The sequence below is a fragment of the Perognathus longimembris genome, chromosome 2 (genome assembly GCF_023159225.1).
Source record: "Perognathus longimembris pacificus isolate PPM17 chromosome 2, ASM2315922v1, whole genome shotgun sequence".
NCBI classification, from domain to species: Eukaryota; Metazoa; Chordata; class Mammalia; order Rodentia; family Heteromyidae; genus Perognathus; species Perognathus longimembris.
In genome coordinates, this window is record NC_063162.1 from 32,066,302 (window position 1) to 32,086,948 (window position 20,647).

General features: G+C 39.8%; 1 pseudogene; it reads right to left on the bottom strand.

The window, feature by feature from the left end:
- Positions 1-3,337: 3,337 nt before the first annotated feature.
- On the bottom strand, positions 3,338-10,419 carry LOC125343117 (annotated as a pseudogene).
- Positions 10,420-20,647: the final 10,228 nt, after the last annotated feature.

Consider the following 20,647-nt stretch of genomic DNA (forward strand, 5'->3'; position numbering starts at 1 on the left):
TCTGCACACATTCCTAAACCAGAGCAGTGCAAGTCCCACCATCTCTAGCTCATGTTTCAGAAGACTGCAGCCAAGAGAACAAATCTCAAGTTCCCAAGGCAAAGACTTGGCGCTGTCTCCAAGAACCGGGCCTCTCCGAAATACTCTGCTGAAGGAAGAGCAAGTCATAACAGGTCCCCTCACCAACACTTCATTCCCCCACTCCAAAGATCCCAAGTCTCTTCATGAACAGAGAGCAGCCTTTCCTACTGAGAACTAAATATTACCCACAACCTCAACTCCATCGGTACCCAAGGGCTATGTTTCAAGCAGATGAAAGAAAGAACCAATTGGAATTCAAGCATATTTCAACAACGTGATGGGGAGAGAAAATCCCCGGCTGTCTCCACTGGCGGGGTTTGCTTCAAGGTATCCAATTACAGAGTGCCTTCTACATGAGCCTGCATTTCTAAATCAGAGCCGAAGGGCATAGTTACACTTCCAAAGACTCTGGGCTTTATAATTTCTGTGATCACATGTCCCAGCCATTCTGACCACTTTCACACAACACAGACTCAGCCCCTGCAGAATCAACCCAGAAGCCTCTAGAAGACTGGTTTAGCCCCTCATCGCCTGGAAAGTGATGCTGTCAGCAGAAGATGTTACCCGGAAGAGAGTGCTAGTGGTGTGCCCGTGTCCATTCTCCTTTCCCATCTCAAGCAAGGTGAACACAGCAAAGAGATCATGGCAGCCAAAAGCTATTTTCCTGGAAAGGTGTTTGATGGGGGTGGGCAGAGAGGGGCTGCAGGGGAAGAGCCCAAAAGGATTCCTCTCACTGTGGCTGAGGTCTGGTTGTCTTGAAGTCACGTGGTACTGGAAAGCTGCCCCCAAAGGAAGCTTGTCAAAACGATTGTCTGGCCTGGAGAGAGAATATTTTTAAGAACCAAGAAAGATTCATTGCAAGTCCTCAGATGGGAAGCGCCTGTCTTCAAGTGTTTTCCTTTTTCAGAAGAATGTGAAGAATTCCACCACCTTCCAAAAGTACCATGCCTGCCAATTGGCCACCTATACCCAAAGGCCAGGGCACCTCAACTGAACAACCTCCCTGGCCCAAGCCCTCAAGTCTTAACTTAGAGCCCGAATTACTTATTTTCTCTTGTCCTTCCAAGGCGCTCACATCTAAGAAGTAACTCTTCTCACCCTAAATACATTAAATTCTTAAAACATCCTGAGCACTCAGACAGCTCCCCATATGAACTTATGGCCACACTTTAATTTTTTTTCCACAGAAATTTTCTTGTGGCCAAATATAGAACATTTTCCATTCTAGGGAACAAACCAGCATCCATGGGAATTGAAGTACTACTTCAAATCTTTCCAGAAAATTCCTGCCAAACATGCATAGTCATGTAGACATAAGTGCTTACAAATTCTAAAAAGCCACTCTCTGTAGGTTAGGTGGTGTGTGGAAGCCGAAAGACCTGTTTATTTTCTATGCAAGAAAGTTATCAGAGTAAGAAAAGCTCAAGGGTACTGCAAAAACACTTTTTAAGAAAAATGTAACTTCTTCCATTGTAAGGATTTTGAAAATAGCCCATTGTCATCACATACTCACCCAGCCCAGAACTCCTCCCAAGACTAACTCCTCTCAAATTCTACAACTTCCCTCAGAACAAAGTTCAAGGCCTTTATTCTAACAAGCCATTTTTGAGTGGTTGGCTTTTAAGGACTGTCTAAGCTCATTTATTGGTTAGGATCTGACATGGCAAATATCAAAAAAAAAATCTTCAATACTTGATCTTCAATACTGAACAATATGTATGGTCAAAGCCAGATTTGGAAATCAATATCAAAATGACAGTAATGAGGAAAGGATGCCACTAGCACAAGATATAGGAATCTTGTGTCGACTTTTAATTCTTCTAAACTGTTCTTAGCCTTGATACTCCTATAACTACCTATAATGGGACTTAAATGCTGACAGTTATATTTCATATATTTAAAATGTGAACATGTGATTCATTGCATATCTTCATCCCCTCCAAATGGAGCTTGGTCTAGCTATGAGGTCTGCAGAGGTGGTTTTTATATACAGCTGGTAACAATTTCGTTACTGTTGAGAGAAATGAAAGAGGCTTTAAAATAACTGGACCTATCTCTGACACTAGAAGTAGAAAAGATCAATAAACCAATGTCAGGTGAATGAAGGGAGAGTCAATCATTGGAGAATAATAAAAATGAGAGGGGAAAAGAGACTAATCAGTATGTCAGATGTTAGTGAATGAGTGGATAGAAGAAAACAGAGACAGGTATACTGACCCCTGAGAGTCCATGAAGAAACATACATGAAAATGGAGAGAGGATAGGAAAAGGAGAGGGAGAGGAAGGTAGTTTAGATTTGTGGATAAAGATGTTATTTCCATCTAGACTACATCAATCTAGTTATTTGCCTCATTTATATCATTCTTAGCCTCAATTATAGCTATTAAGTGGAAATTGTGGCCTCATATAGGGGGTGTACAGATTAAATAAACTAATAAATAAAATGTTTAGAATGGCATCTGCATTAAGAGCATTCAACAAATGCTGGTTATTATTATTATTGAAAGGCAAACATGTTTGTGTATTTGCATCTGAGAATATTGGCTTATGAGTTAGACCTTCAGTAGTATTGTCTTTGAACTCTTCTAGCACACACAAAAAGTATGCAAATGTAGGGCAGTTATGGGCCCAAATCAGTGTTGGTAAAGAAAGGGTAACAATCCCAATGCCAAATAGAATCATCAAATGGCCCTAAACACTGAACAACAAGAAGGAATTCATAGCCTCCAATTTATTATAACCCACTCTTTTTTTCATTGTAAGAGTCATTTATTTTAGAATACTGATTTAAGTTGAATACATTTGAAGACATGGCAATATTTGACATGAAAAGTAGCTGTATCAGAATGGGTATCAGAAAAATAGTAGCACATCTTATACACAGTAACTAGAAAATAGATTTCTGTCTGGTTAATTCAGTGTTACAAATCCTGAGGATGGTATTTACTACACAAATTAGGTCCTACCTTATAATTAAAACTTTATAAAATGTATTGAGGGAATATGGCCTAGTGGCAAGAGTGCTTGCCTTGTATACATGAAGCCTTGGGTTCGATTCCCCAGCACCACATATATAGAAAACGGCCAGAAGTGGCACTGTGGCTCAAGTGGCAGAGTGCTAGCCTTGAGCAAAGAGAAGCCAGGGACAGTGCTCAGGCCCTGAGTTGAAGGCCCAGGATTGGCCAAAAAAAAAAAACCAAAAACAAATCACCTATGTATTAAACATGAGTCTTTTACATTTTGCTAAGGTAAAACAAATATAACAATTACAGCTCAATGGTTCTTGAAGCAGTCAGGCTCAAGGACACATTGTTCCACAATTTCCGGTAAGTTGGAGTTCTCCATTGCAGCTGCCACCCGCTCTTTGTCGTTTACCTGCTTGTTGGTGGCTTCCTCTGTGGAGTGGGTTTCTTCAGAAATATAGATTTCCAACTTGTGTTTAAATGGCAAATACCGCTGAAGTTTTACTCTTAAGCACAACCCAATAAGAGTTGCCAAAGAGCAATGAGGTACTGTTGTGAACCTGATAATAATCAGATAGTCTTCATTTATCTTCTGAACTTCCGCACAACTCTCCGTTACCACTCCCAGTTCTTCCAAAGTGTTGGGTTTTTCTGGATCCCGGACAGTTCGAATCAAATCATAAACCCCTAGCACTTTCTCTTCCATGATCCGGGGCTGCCCGGCAGCTCCCACCTCAGAGAGGCCTGACAGCCACAGAACTCAGCGTCCAAGGGAGCAGCCCCGGACACCCGCTCCATCCTCACGTTCCGCCATCCCTGGCGACTGCCCCAACCGAGCCAGCCATCGTCCGTCCCCCAGCAGCCAGCTTCACGATGTGTCCACTTCTTGATCTTCAAAAGGAGCAGAGTAAAAGGTCCTGGGGGGAAGCCAAGAGGCGGGAACCGACCAAGGTGTGCAGGAGGGAAACACACACACACACACCCCTAGGGCGGGGAACCACGCGGACTTCTCTATAATCCATTCTTTGCAGCTCCAGTTCTTTACTCCTTCAGCAAACATTGCCTAGGCAACTCTGGGTGAACACTTGTAGTCTTGACCTGACCATCTTCTAACCACCGTCTGAGCTTCCTTCTTCCCGGCTAATTATCGAATAAACACTTTCTACCTATGATTCTGCCCTTCTGCACATTGGCTCAGGCTGCTCACTCAGCCTGGAATTCCCTTTGCTGTTTCTCTATCCTAGCAAGGTATTAGTCATCCAGCCTGGATGAATGTGGTGTTGGTTTCTGTGCTATTTCTTTCTTTTTCCTCTACCATCTGGCAGGATGAATTGCACTCACCTCTAAGCCCTTGGCTTATTCTTGGTAAATACACATACATGTCTTGTTATTTGTCAAATTGTATCCCCCAAAGATGATAGTTTGAATCAGTAGCCCCTCATAGATGTGACCTTACTTAGAAGCAGACTCTTTACAGATCTTAAAACAAGGTCATTAGAGTTGGCCCTGATCTAATGCAGAAATTTCTGGGTGCTAGTGAATCACTCCTGTAATGCTAGCTACTCAGGAGGCTTCCTTCTGAAAGTCATGGTTCTAAGCCAGCTGGAGCAGGAAGGTCCATGACACTCCAATTACCCACTAAAAAAGCCAGAAGTAGCCCTGTGGCTCAAGAATAGTAGCCTTGAGGACAAGGAAAGAAGAGAAGAGCAAAGAAAAGAACTCAGGGACAGTCCCAAACTCAGTTCAAACCCCAGGACTGACACAAAAAGAGAAAGAAATTTGTCCCCAGAGAGAAGGATGCACAGAAGGAGGGCACAAGGAGAAGGCCATCTGAATGTGGAGGGTTGGAGTGCTGCATGTACAAGTCAAGAACTGCCAAAGATGTCCAGCAAACTACCAGAAGCTGGAAGAGGGGCACGGAGTAGAAGGATTAGCCTCAGAAGGATCCATTTTAAACAGCTCGACTTCAGACTCCAAGGTCTGGAAGTGTAAGACATACATTTCTGCTATATAGTGATCAAGTTGTACCACTGCATTCCAGAACTCTGGCTGATGAACTACACCTCGATCATGACATGTGTGCTTGGCTTCCGTGCTCAGTTGCTAAGGTCAAGTGCTAAGTCTCTTATACCATCTAGCAGGTAGAAGGCCTACTGTGCTCTAAATTTTTATTAAGTCACTCTAAGGAATTTCCATAGTCCCCAAACAGGGGTCAACAAGCCCCAGGCTTGTGGTCCAGCTCACCATCACTGTCAGTAAATAAAGTTTTATTGGAACACAGCCACACACATTCATTTGTTTTGTCTATGGTTGATTTCATGCTACAACCGCAGAATTGAGCAGCTGTAACAGAGACCAAATGGCCTACAAAGCCTAAAATATTTACTTCCTGGCCCATTACCAAAAACTCTTACTGGTCTTTAGTCTAGAAGGAAAAAAAGTTATAAATGAAGCCTAATAGTAGACTAAAGTAAGTTCTGTAACAGAGAGCACAGACAGGTTCAGAAAAGGGAATGATGGGTTAAACCAGTCTTTTTTTTTTTTTAAGGTGATATTGGAGACTGATAGAGATTTTACTTGGAAAAAGTAAAATACATAATCATTTGTTCCATGCTAACTGGACCCATTATTTTGGCACTTGTGGTTGCACAGTGGTTAAGGATCATAATTATAGAACCAGTTTGTGAAGGTTCAGGATCTGAGTTAGAGGGTCAGAGAAATGAAGGTGGGTTTAATTCCCTCCATATTGACTTTGACAATACATGACTGCTGGCATACTCAAGCTAAGCTCTAACCATCAGCTATCACTGAACCATCTTAAGTTAGACACATAGATTTAAAACTTACTATAATAAAGTGGAGGCCATCAAGGAAGTGAAAATTTTCCAGAAAAAAGTGTAGAAGAGTAGAAAGAAAACAATCTCACATGAAATTCCAGAGAACTTCAACACTTAAGCAATGCAGAGAAAAAGAGAAAGAGCCCCTTCTTTGTGTGTTTCCTTATTGTTGTTTTGGTTTGACTTTTTTGTTTGTTTTATTTTTACAGAGAGGAAAGACAGGAAGACAAGAGAAAACGGTATTGCTAAGACCCAGAGAAGAGTCTAGAATGTCAAATGCTACCAGAGGCCAGAAGAACCAGTCCATCACATTCACAACCAAGAGACCACATGGCCTAATGACAGTTATTTCAACTGCACATCAGTGGCACAAATTATTCCTTGTACTGAACCATAAGAAAAAGACACTTTGGTGTTGTCATTAAGAGAAAATAATAAAACCTAAGTGAAATGGAAGGGAGAAATATAGAGAAAAGATGAGGAAAAATATAGAAATCAGAAGTTATGAGGTTGATATTAATATATCAACCATAAAGTCTAAATGTTATGCTTCTTGTAGGTAAATCCTTCCCTTTATCTAAATTCACCAGCGCTGATCAAAAAGATGAGATTCTGTCACCAGCAACAACATTGATGGACATTTTGCTCAGACACACAGGACAAATACCACATAATCTCACTTATTCATAAACTCTAGAGAAATTCTCATTCAAAACATTAAAAATAGATAAATAATAAAAAAGAAATTGAATTCATAGAAACAGAAAATAGCAAGCTGTTTATCAAGAGTATGGAAGAAGGGAAGAAGGGAAAAATAGCTCAAAAGATATAACACTTCAGTTATGAGTATGTTCTGGAGACTTTACATGTAGTCAATATCTGTAATGAATTATAAAGTACTTTATCAAGTAATTCATTATAAACAACCTGAAATTTGCTGAAAGGGTGGGTTTTAAGTGTTCTTACCTCCACCCCAAAATAGGTAATACATAAGGTGATATGTTAATTTTGCTAATTGTTAATTTGTTACTATGTTAATTTGTTTATTGTAGTAATGACTTTAGAACACATGCACATATCAAATATCACATTGCACACATAAAATATATACAACCTTTATATGTCAATTATAGTTCAATAAATCTAGGAGAAAAATAAATTCAGCAAGACTGAAAATTAATCAGGTATATGTGATCCATTCCTTTAGACAGCCTAGCCAATTCAACAACTGACTTAAAGCACATTAGCAGGTTTTAAACTAATCCCAGCTACAAATTATTGACTGCCTGCTCTGTGCCAGGTGCTCTATAAGTTGCTGTCGATGGATTACTTCATTTGATCCCCACTAAAGCCCTGTGTGGTTAATATATAGGAAAATGCAATCTGTATTTTCTCAGATGAGGAAATTAAGGCTCAGAAAGGTCATGCAACCATATACCATTCTAGGAAGGAGCAAGGGCAGAGAGCATCTGAGAAGAAAGAGAACCCTAGGCAATGTTTATAGAGTGCTTACTCTATGGAATTATTATTCTACAAATTTTATATACTTTGCTCATTTAAGCCCTCACAATAATCTATATGAAAGAGTAGGAGGTAAGAAAATGAATTTGGAACGATTCAATACAGTGCCACAGGTCAGAACTCGGTGGAAACAAGTCTTGATTTCTAAAGAATTCCCTCTCAATTCAGAAATAAACCACATTTTAAACTATCTGAAGGGAAAAGCAATTGGAGTTGATGTTAAAAATAACACAAAGCAACTCTAGGTGCCTTCTAAGACATTGCTGCAAACTTTCTCAGACCTGGGATGGAGGTATACAAAACCTCCAGGACCGTATTTCTACCCTGAAGCGGGAAACCCCCAAAGGTGGCAGTGGCTTTAAGCTCTTTCTCGGTAGAATAAAGATAGGGACATAGGAACTATTCCTTCCAGAATTAAAAGTCATGGGGCTGGGGATATGGCCTAGTGGCAAGAGAGCTTGCCTCGTATACATGAGGCCCTGGGTTCGATTCCCCAGCACCACATATACAGAAAACGGCCAGAAGTGGCACTGTGGCTCAAGTGGCAGAGTGCTCGCCTTGAGCAAAAGGAAGCCAGGGACAGTGCTCAGGCCCTGAGTCCAAGGCCCAACTGGCCAAAAAAAAAAAAAAAAGTCAGTGTTTCCAAGCACATGAGAATGTTGAGAAGTTAAGAGGCCTCAATGAGTTCTCATCACATAAACAACTCAGTTGAGATTAGAAATAAAACTAGTATAGAACTTGTGGAAAGTGTTGTAATTGTCAAACCTTACATACATGCTTATGGAGAAACTTATTCTACAAGGTTCTCCATTATCTGCTTTATAGAGCTACTGATGTACCAGGTCAAGGTATTGATTGACCCAGACTCTTTCCCTGTCCTCAGCTACACATATAGTCCACAAGTTAAAAAATACCCTCTAATATATCGGTGATTCATTTTAGCAAACACTTGGAAGATGATCTAGGAATCATTGAGTATGTTAACAAGCACAAATAAAGGCCTGAGCGATTCATTCATACAAATGAGTATCCAGGCTTGTTTTAGCAGTCACTTAAACTGCAGCCTGGTAGATGAGGCCTTCATTAGGATTTAGTGCCTGATGGAAGCAGTAGAAGGAAATGGAAGTGTGAGATGTGTGCATGTGTTAGGAGTTCACCATCATCCTTGCCTGTTTCTAGGAAGAGTCAGATGATCAGTATGTTTGTTCACAACTGCAGTGTGTATTTTTTTTTGTCTCTGTTTCCTAACTCTACACTAAAAAGGTTCATCAAATCATATTGTTCAAGTGGCTTAGGATTATATTTCTTTTGCTTGCCCTGTACTCTGGGGTCCTAAAGAATTTCTGTAATTATGTGACAAAAACAGTGCTGCCTGTAGTCTGCATGTGTGTTATGTGTATGGAATTTTTTTATCACTTTTAAGAGAAGTATCCTGTTTTCAAAGGCAAAATAAACTTGCCTTTTCTAGACTATAGGCAATAATGCTAGTAATAAACCTTATTTACCATACATACACACAAAAAATAGTTTATGTTCATCATGCCTAATGGAAGGTAAGAAATTGGGTTACTTGCTCTGTATCATGGTCCTAATTAATGATCTGGGTTCTTTGATACTGACTTTGGTAGATAGATAAGATAGATAGATGGATAGATAGAACCTTCATCCTCTGCCACTTGAAGCACTCTCTAGATTCTGGAAAATAATCTGGCCCTTTTTTTATCATGAGCTCTGATATAAGTCAAGCCCTTTAGCCATGGAGTTCAGCTTTTAAAGATATAAGCTGAGGCAAAGCACCCAACAAGCAGACTGAAAAATAGTACCATCTGCTGCTTAAGCTCTATCTTGATAACATCTCTATTTCAGCTCACTTAGATGACCTACTTAATCTCTCTGGGCCTTGGTTTCCTCATCTCCAACATGGAGATAATAGTCTGCATGGAGAAATTCAGAGGATTATAAAAAACATGGACTCTATGGTCTCCCTTATAGGGAATAATTAGTACAGGTTTAGGCAAGTCATAGCAGAGCATTACAAGGCCCAATAGCTATACCCTTAGGAACACATAAGATGATGCTAAGTGAAATGAACTCCATGTTATGGAAACAATTGTTATATCACAGTTGTAACTACTTTCAACCTCCTATGTGTATCTGTAGCTTTTATTATTGATGATATTCTTGTATCACATTCCTGTGGTTGTACCTACACTATCTCTGTAATCTTATTTGAGTATATTGGAAACCGTGTTTACTGGTATTGGAAGTAGGAAATTCAAAGGGAATACCAAATTTGAGAGACACAGGGTAAAAAAAGAGAAACAACTACAAAAGCAATACTTGCAAAACTGTTTGGTGTAAGTGAACTGAACATGTCCGGGGGGGGGGGGGAAGGGAAAGGGGGGGGGCGGGAGGGGGGTATGAGGGACAAGGTAACAAACAGGACAAGAAATGTATCCAATGCCTAACGTATGAAACTGTAACCTCTCTGTACATCAGTTTGATAATAAAAATTTGAAAAAAAAATGTAACATTGCTTACATCTATTTTCTCATTTACTTTCCACAAAAACTCCAGAAGAAAGGTAAGAAAAATATGGACCTGACCTGGTCAGTACGAAGCATCCAATTCACTCTAGGGAATTTTTATTAGTAGTACACCTATTAGTAGTATGTTATTTACTACAAATACTAGGTAATCCGTTTCATTATTTCAGGATTGTACATTGGCATTCTATCCTACTTTAGTATTGTTCATCTGCCCACCACCACACAGTCCACTCAGCTTTCATTCTGACTACTACTGAAAGTCTCAGAAAATACAATTCTTCCTCAAACAACTAACACTAGTTCCTTGAAGCTCAGCAGAAGAATGTGAGAGATTCTGACACAGTATCAAACATCTTAAGGGTTGACACTGTGTTCAATAAGTAGCTGCCTAGAGATGAAAATGCTCCCAATACATTCACTGACTTTGGGTGTTTGTGTAAAACAAAACCCACCACACAATCTTTTCATCACTTTTATGTTCAATGTAGTCCTCTATTTCTATTACCATAGCTTTTCAACCAGATTAAAGGCTAATACTCAAGTCACACTGAGTATGTGTGGGCCCACTGTGTCTTCTCCTATGGATACATGGTAGTTTATTTTAATAAGACCAGAAAAAGCCAACAATATCCCCCCATGTTGGAGGATAAGGCAAGCAGCTGTGGAGCACTTTCTGTCAAAGAGAATAAACTGCCTTCAGATGTGTATTACCATAGCTACAGAAGAATGGGGAAAGCCTCGGGAAAATCTTGAGCTTTACAGTTGTTGTTGGGTTTTTTTTTTTGTATTAGCAATTTTTCTTTTACGGAAATGCACAATGTTCTATATAACCACTAAATTTCTTCTCCCACTAGAAACAAGTACAGTCTAGTACATAGAGTACAAAGCATACCCATAATTAGAGAGAAGATTCTTTATGAAGTGTAAGGAAATATCTTGTTTTCAAGAAATGGTAGTCTTTCTAGTAATTCCCAACAATAGGAAACAGAAACACATAGGAGAACTTACCTGTTGCAAAGATATCAACCACAGTGCTATTATTTCTACATTTTAACAATAGTAAGAATCAGCCAAATACACTCAGCACTAGGGAAATGATGGCACCAACTCAAATACATCATTTGAGTAATGTGTCTGGAGACTTTATAACAATAAAGCAAAATATGCAGTCACGTGTTGTAGTAACAAAGCAGGAGACACAGGTTTGTGTCTAATGCAATGTTAACTATGTAAAATATATGCATGATCTAAGTAATCAGAAAAAAAAACAACTAGAAGGAAAAATAAATGTCAGCAACCAGGCAGTGATTATTTTTGTTCATTTCTTCTACTTGTCGGTATGTGACCAATTTTCTATAAGCAGACAAAAGTTATACTTTGTAGCATAAAAAAAATAGGAAGAGGAAGAAGAAGATAATGGCTCTTCACTCCATTTTCTGAAGTGATGGAAGGAAAAATGGAGGACATAACAGAGATATTTGACATGAAGCACCAAGTCACTAAGACAGAGAACAGAAAACCAGATGCTGAGATCAAGGTAAGCGTGTAGGTGCAGGGACAATGTCCATGCACATGGTATTCTGAAACATTAATCAATGCAGCTCTCTGATGGGTCAAAAGACCTGGTGCAAACACCAGGAACTTTCTTTGGTTCAAGCAGCTGTGTATTAGAAGAAACTGGTATTGAAAGTAGAAAAAAAAAAAACCCTAAAAGCCTTCTCTTGGCCTGGTGTATAAAGCCCAAGGCCACTAATAGTAGAAGAATCTGGGGCCTGGTATAATATATTGGTTTAATGGCCATGCAGATGAGAAAACATTGCCCTGACTAAAACAAAAGGAAGATCTGGAAAGAAAGCTAGATCTCTAGGAGAAAGCCAGGAGAGATGGTACACCCCTACAATCCCAGCACTCAGGAGGCTTAGGCAAGAATATTACAAGTTTGTCGTCAGTCTGGGCTACATAGTGAGATGAAGAGAGAGAGAGGAAGAGGAATAGAAAGCTAGGAGATAATGGATGTATATGGATCCTCAGCTACAGATCCTGCATCTTATCCATTCTCTTGACCATGAAGGAGTGGGAGGACAAAGGACACAAACCCCACAAAGTCTTAAAGGTATTTTAATCCCTGTCCCAGGTAGAGCAATGGATGCTGTGAGATGCCAGAGTAGAAATGATGGCATAGAAAAGATGGCGCAGCCAATATAAGCAACTCAGAGGCTTTTCTATCCCAAAATGATGCAGAAGAGAAGTTGGCCTCTTTCGTGCCTGAGAGTCTATTGGGAAGACATTCAGCAGCATGGGTAAGAGCACAAAGTCCTCATGCTCATCAAAACACACTAAGGTACAAGAACCTTAGCAACTCAAAGAGCACCTGCGTCTTAGAGACTCATCCAAGAGAGAAACAGAAATAGCAGAAAGAGTCAGTGGCTCTGAATGGCCCTAGCAATGTGCCACCTTGCATAGCTGGACATCTAGGATCAGATTTTTTACAAGTTGAACAAAATCAGCACAGGTGGCTCACACCTGTAATTCTAGCTTCTCAGGAGGCTGAGATCTGAGGACTGAGATTCAAAGCCAACTCAGACAGGAAAATTCCTGAGACTTTTATCTCCAATTAACCACCAAAGGGATGGAAGTAGAGCTGTGGCTCAAGTGATAAAGTGCAAACCATGAGCACAAAAGTACAAAGATAGTGCCCAGGCCCTGAGTTCAAGCACCAAGACTGGTTAAAAAAAAATAGTTGAAGGCTGGGAATATGGCCTAGTGGCAAGAGTGCTTCACTCGTATACATGAAGCCCTGGGTTCGATTTCCCAGCGCCACATATATAGAAAACGGCCAGAAGTAGTGCTGTGGCTCAAGTGGCAGAGTGCTAGCCTTGAGCAAAGAGAAGCCAGGGGCAGTGCTCAGACCCTGAGTTGAAGGCCCAGGACTGGCAAAAAAAAAAAAAAAAAAAGTTGATGTTCAACGAAACCAATGTCCCCTGTCCAAATGGTGGCCATCTAGAACATTTCTGGAAATGAATGTAATCATGAGGAAAAGGACTGCTGAGCTAACTAAAATTTAATTTCTAATACCCAAAGGAATGGCAGCTCAATTGAGAAATTAGCTATTTCACTGATACAAGGATGCCATTGGTTGTAAAATGCATCATTAATTTGTGTACCACTCAGGAAGATGTCTCTAATTAATCTATGAAACAATGCTTCCTCATCACTTTGAATTTTTATTTTATACTTGCTGAAAAATCTCTTTGAATCTTCTTGGGACATATATTTTTATTACTTATCACTACTGTACATATGTAAAAAGGGAAGCAAAGCAGATCAAGAAATTCCTGAAGATATCTTCTCTTTCAGATTGCCTTTTAAATTAATTTCTCTCAACACCACTGTCTTCTTTGTTAGTGGTGAAATATTTCTTACAATATTCCCACTCTTTGGCCTAAGTGTTCTTCCACGTCTCCATCCATTCTGAAAAGTTCAGTGTGAGTTCAGTCTTGCTTGGCATGTCTTAAACATGACTCAGTAACAAAATGCATTGCAGTTTCAGACACTTGCACTAATCTACTTCTCTAAACCTGTCCAATATTGCTTCTTTAACTTGATTTGCTAAGCAGGAAGAATGGAAAGTTTGATTTACTGATATCATGTTACAACCTACAGCTCTGCTTCTGATCCTTTCTGTTCACTATAACTTTCCCTTTTGCTGCTGAAACTCAACACATTTTAAAAACACTTCCAATAGCAAATAAACTCAACCTAGGAGATAACTCAACAGAAGGACAATATAAATACCTGAGGCCAAATTCACACATGCACAAGCAATGCCAAATGTGTTAGTGTTAAGTAACTAAAGCCAAGAGCAATTCCCAAATGTGATCAGTATGATGCTAGCTTCAAAGATGATGACATATAAAAAAAAATGTGTGGATCAAAGTTAATGAAATAGGACAGCTATTGTTAAAGAAAACTGTAAAGTGCATTTCTTTAGACATTGGAACTTGTAGAACAAAGTTATGCCCTTTTCGTTGTTGTCAAGCCCTCTTTGTATGGCAAAGGGAGACCACAGTCACTTGCCATTTAAAGAATTCAGCAGGGCTGGGAATGTGGCTTAGTGGCAGAGTGCTTGCTTAGCATGCCTTAAGCCCTGGGTTCAATTCCTCAGTACCTCATAAATAGAAAAAAGTGGCACTGTGGCTCAAGAAGTAGAGTGCTAGCCTTGAGTAAAAGAAGCCCAGGACTGGAAAAAGAAAGAAAATTCAGCTAAGTGATCTATAAGCAAGATGGCCACAGAGTCAGATCTAAACTTCTTAGTCCAATGTGTGCCCACAACATCCAACAGGGAATGGCTTAGCAGAAATGGCATCCTGGCTCCTGCCACAAATAGCAAAGTCCCATGGCTTCATAGGAGACATATCACACAGACTATTTTTCTGTCTCTTGCAAGAAGACATTTTCAGCCCAGCTCTCTCCATCAGGCAGCAAATCTGCTAGACAATGAAGTGTGCTTCCAATCTAGTATTTTAAAAAACTAAAACCAAACACATGAGGTTAACAGCTTGACCTTGAAGTCTAATAAACATCAACTTGAGTCCTAGACCTGATGTACATCTATTTATTTAATGACAAATCACTTAATGTCTACGTGGCAGAGACTAGGTAATGCTCAAAAAATTATTTCTTCCTGGATATATGAGACCACGTTTTTTAAGCCCTTTTGCATTTCAGTGGGGCCATATAATTGATTTAGAGTCCAATGGAATTTAGGCAGAAGACATATACTACTTCTAGGTATGGACTACAAACCCTCTGTGTGACCATCCATATCCTCTATCTTTTCAAAAAATACTTTATTATCTTTAGGTCATTATGCAAAGCAGTAGATGAATACAATGCATCTTGATCAGTGTTACCAACTGTCACTAGACTTAGGCATTGCCGAGTGGGATTCTGAGACCCTCAAGCATGGTCAACAGCCTTCCCTGAGTCCTGGCCATGTCCATGAGTAAAGATGAAGTTTCTGCATGGTATAGCAGCTATCACATACCACTCAGTACCTCTGTGTGCCTCAGTTTCCACAGCCAGGGCAAAGATTACATCGATTACTTAGAGGCATTTCCACAATATCTTCCACAAGTGAAGTTATAGTAGTAATAACAAAAGGGACAACAACAATAATCATAACAACAACAACAATGGTATGTTATTACTGTTGCTGAAATTGTCATTGTTATCACTCAGGAAAGGAACTCAGCTATAGATTTCAAGCAAGCAGGGAGATACTTGGAGTGTTTTTAGAGGGAAGTAAAACATCTATAAATATCCAATTGATATAAGCTATATCTAAAGTGAGATTTGAGCAATCACATCTTTAGACCCTGAGAATAACCCACAAAAAAGAAGTCACAAAGACCCTGAAAAAAGGAAGTGACTGGTTTCTGAGCAGGCAGAGAGGGTTTAAGGACCAGCGTCAGATGCAGAGGGAAGTCAACTGAAGCTGCGGGAAGAGGAATCCAGATCAAACCAGAGTAAAACCCACACCCTTCAGCCACACTGGGCAATGTTTCTCAGTGAAGAGGAAGTGATGCTCACCACAGAATTCTGCCCTCCCCAACTACATGGAGTTCTTTCTTAGTAGCATGGTTCAGCCTCATTTGATTCATTTCTCATTTCCATAAAGTCCTCAGAGCCCTCTGGAGCCTACTACAGAGTCACCCCATCTGACATTTAGAGATGATTTGCATAGGAAAATGGGCTCCACATGGTTGCCCTAACCAGGGCAACAAATTCCTGGGTTTTGGTAACACAATATAAATGACCCCCATGTTTGGTTAAGCCAGCAAGATTTGGCTTTTCTGATACCAGCTAGCAAATGCTTTAAAAAGAAAAAAGGATGATTTAACAAGGATATTATTAAATAAGCAATGTTGATGCTCAGAGTTGCTGATAATTATTCTGTTATTGTGATTATGGACATTATTTTGATATGTTTCTTGTCCCCTCAACATTCTGTGCATATCTTCAAGACACACTATTCCAGGTCATATATAATGAGTGTCAAAAAATTCTTAGATGGGGTAGCAGCAGTTTCCTCTTTCAGAGTCGACTAGTTAGTCCAATCTGAGTTTTTAACCTCATCTTTATTCTCACCTCCATCTATTATTTCCCTTTCACCAACAATACCAGCTTCAAAGAGATAATTTTCTATGGTCTTTTTTAGTCCAGATATCATTTGAGACTGGTCATCATTATTTAAATAAATTGTATCAATAATTTCACAACACAGGCAGTTAAAAAAAAAAGCAGCTATTGTGTAGGAAAAAAAAAATCATCTGTTATGCCCAGATTTGGAGTCCCCAAAGACAACCAAGGAGTCAATTCCGATGCAAACGTATGAGAGTCTTTATTGCAAGCTCGAGCTTAGACTCACAGCCGTCACTGACACAGTGGATTAGGAATGAGAGCCCTGACCCTTCAGTTAGCAGAGTTTATAAAGGTAAAAGCGTAGCACAGATATGGGGGCTTAATGCAGGGGGTAGAGCATGCAACAATGAGCAAGCGTTGCACAGATGTAGGAGGTTGACACAGAGGATGGAGCAAGCAACAACCAAGCAAGCCATTTACAGAAGCAGAATTTGGGGGTCAGGTTGACCTAATAATCAAGATGGTGTCAGCTCTATTCCCCGCAACATTTCCTACCATGTTTCCCTAATCAAGATGGAGTCAGCTCTACAACATATCCACCAACTCATTATCTTTTTTATTTTGGGTTTTGATTTTGTGGCAAGAGTAACTAAAATCTCATTTAGCATGAATCCTAAATGCAGTACAATTTTATTACTGGTCCAAATCATGTTGGACTTTATATCTATCTCTAGGCACATTCCTCCTTCAAATCTGCTATTTTTGTAACCTCTGACCTACATCTTCCTCATCTCCCCCTTTCGCCCTTTTCTCTCTTCTCTTTGGCAACCGGCATTCTATTTTCTATCTCTGTGTATTTGGCTTTATTTTATTCTGTATGTAAGTGAGATGGTGACATATTTTTGTTTTGGTGGGTGATTAGCTTGCTGCTCTTAGGGCAATGTTCTTCCACTCATCCATGTGGTAGCAGAGAGTGAGATCTCATCTCCTCTTAAGACTGAATAGTATTCCTTTGTATCTATGTACCCTGGTTTCCTTTCCCTACTGCTAGTTAGTCTACTAACTAGCACTTGGGTGGTTTGCTAATCCTTGGCTACAAGGTTGGGAACAATGCAGCAATGAGTATGGGAGGCAGATATCTTTATGAGGTAGTGATTTCATTTCTTTTTGGTTAAATGCCCAGAGGGGAATGGCTGGGTCATAGATAGGCCTGATTTTTTTCTACGGACTTATTCTTTTGTAGTATTTACCCTAGTGGCCTGTCAGGCCATCCCTATCTTTATGGTTTCACATAAAACTAGATGATGTTTCGGAATAATCTCAGGAGCTGCTATTTTGCACACATCAGTCTTTGACTCAGGTGTCCCAGGATGGTGTTTAGAATATTCATCTCTTCTGAAGAGCTCTCTATGGATTATTTCTTCTTTGACCACTCTGTGTGTGTGACTGTGTCTGTGTGTGTATCTGTGTGTACCAGTACTGGGACTTGAACTCAAGACCTGGGCACTCACTGTCTCTTAGCTTTTCCACTCAAGGCTGGTGCTCCAACATTTGAGCCACAGCTCCACTTGCAGCATTTTTGCTGGTTACTTGGAGATAAAAGTCTCATAGACTTTCCTGGCCATACTGACTTCAACCTGTGATCTTCAAGGTCTCAGTTTCCTGCAAAGTTAGAATTACAAGCATCAGCCACCAATACCCAGCTGCCCAATCTCTGGCAAGTCTCTGGCAAATGATCTTTAATGAATCCCAATTTGCACTGGGATTTGGAACTTTCCATCCTCTCTTCATCAGCTGTTTTGAGTTACTCTTAAGAAACACATTTTTAATGAGAAATTTCTGACAGAAAATGCAGTGCAGATGTAATTCTTTGAACAATTATTTCTTTTGTTGATGCCTTTTTCCCACAGTATCCACTCACAATTAAATAAAACAGTAATTAAAATGTGAAATTCACTCAAAATTACTGTCCCAACAGTCACCTTCAGAGATCTTTCAAATGCCTTTGTTTGGGGGAAAAAAAAGTCTTATCAGAAATCCAGTGTACTAAATCAGAAAGCCTTAGATTTTTCTAATTTGGGAGCAAAAACTATTAATATCCTGGAAACTTGTGTTTATAAAATCATCACAATGAAGTAAAAATCCAAGAGAATAGCCCACCATATAGCTTAATTCTCTTTTTTACGAAAAACTATTTAAAAAATTACACAAATCACAAATCCCCAACCGAGAAAGGGCATGTTGCAACCCGGTGTTAACTCATCAGTTGACTCTTTGAGGCACCACGAAATAATTTTTAAAATGATCTTCCCCCACCCCTCCTCCACTCCCTTTTTTCCTTTCTCTGGCATTGTCCTTGTTCTAAAAAAAAAAAAAAATCAGGGTCCCCCAAACAGAAGCAGACCCCTTCCAAAAGTAATCCAGACCGCATTTGTATTACCATGACCCCTGTGACTCATGTGTCAAGTTTTACCTCTTAGCCCTTCTTCTACGCCTTTTAATCCAATGATATTGCTTTCTTATTATCTTGCCCCACATCTCCAGATTTCCACTCCCTCCTCGCTCTTGCCACTCCTCGCCACACAGCATGTCCAAGTTGATTTTCCTAAGAGCAGCAGATGAATCACTACCCAGCTCATGAAGCTCCCTGTGTCTGCCCAGGGAGCATTGCAAGGTTGAACTCTGAGCTCAACAAACATTCTCTTCTCCATTCAAGTATACTTAACAATTAGGCCAAGTTGATTTACTCTTAATTTCCCATGTTTATCCTTCCTTTAATCCTCTCCACACCTTACCCCTTCAGGTATGATATTTTATCCACGTGGAAAACCATTTCGCTCCTCCAGAGAACCATTTTGAGCAAAGTCACTGACTAAGTAGCCTGTTGTGCACATGTGTGATGGGATAGTAACAATGGGACAAAAAGTCTAACTGTGATCACTCAACTATGAGCTTTTCCTCTTAGAAGGGAGCTGTGGCTGGGACAGGCTATGAGCTGCCACTGCTCCAAATGATAAAGATGTGACAGCCTTGAGATCACGTCAGAACTTCCCTTTAGGGAGTACACTTTGAGGTAGCAAAGACAATCTTTTTTTTCACAATTTCGGCACATCACCTTATTGGATTTATTATTAGTACCTAGTTTTTAGGTTGTTTTCTTAAAACCTAAGCTCAATACTAAAAAAGGACTTTACAATAACACAGACATGGAAGGATGGTTGAGTTTCCATGATTTTTGCTGAATAGTTGGTATAAAACAGAGAGAAGAGAGAGAGAGAGACCGAGAGAAAAACTGTTCCCCCCACATACATAATTCATTAGCCTTGTATTTACTTATAAGAATCCAAGATGAATCTTGTGGAAATAATTGTGAGCATAGGAGTTAATTGGGCACATTCGTCAAACAGTGTCCACAAGAAAAGCATTTGCCCATAACCATTGGAAATCTTGAGACTTTGTACAAAGAATTTGGCATTAAGGAAAATTGTCTAATAAGGAATATTTTAGAATCCAAACTCCTATTGAAAGACCAAACAAAGTAGAAATGGGTGCCACAATTACATTGGAGAGAATCTTAATAACTGTGCTGCTGCAACTCTGTTGGTATGCTCAGCTGGCAAGAAGAAAACCTGATGCCTGGTTTGATTATGTAGCTGGCAAAGAGCCAGGGTCATGGTTTCTATCCTGTTCCTACTTAGCTTCCTTTTGTTCAATCACTACAGACTGGGTCTGTCACCTTAGCCAAAAAAAAAGGCTTTCTGTTCTTGGCAGAGAAATCAGGCTTTAGAGAGTGATTTTTATTTTGTTTTGTTTTATACACATGGTCTCTTGACATAGTCCATGGTAGCCTAAAACTCACATTCTCCTTCCTCAGCCTCCCAAGTACTGGGATTACAGGTGTAAAGTACCATTTTGTTGTTGTTGTTGTTAAATTTTATTGTCAAATTGATGTACAGAGAGGTTACAGTTTCATACATCAGACCTTGGGTACATTTCCTGTACTGTTTGTTACCTCCTCCCTCATTCCCCCCTCCCCCCTTCCCCTTTCCCTCTCCCCCCCATGAGTTGTTCAGTTGGTTTACACCAAATGGTTTTGCACATCTTGCTTTTGGAGTCGTTTGTCTTTTTATGCTTTGTCTCTCAATTTTGATATTCCCTTTCACTTCCCTAGTTGTAATACCAGTATATACAGTATCCAGTGTATTCAGATGAGATACAGTGATAGCGCGAGTACAACCACAGGAAGGGGATACAAGAGGATCATCAACAAAAAAAGCTATGGTTTCACATGGTGTGTTGAAAGTTATTACAACAGTGATATAACGCTTGTTTCCATAACATGAAGTTGGAGGGGATGTGGCCAAATGAAGTACCACTTTCAGCTAGGAAAAGCTTTTTGTTTTGGTTTGGTTTTGTGCCTATACTAGGGCTTGAACTTGGGTCCTTGTGCTCTCAATTGGCTTTTTTTTTTTAACCTCATTCAAGGCTGAAGCTCTCCCACTTGAGCCACACTTTCATTTCTGACTCTTTTTTTTTTTTGGTTAATTAAAGA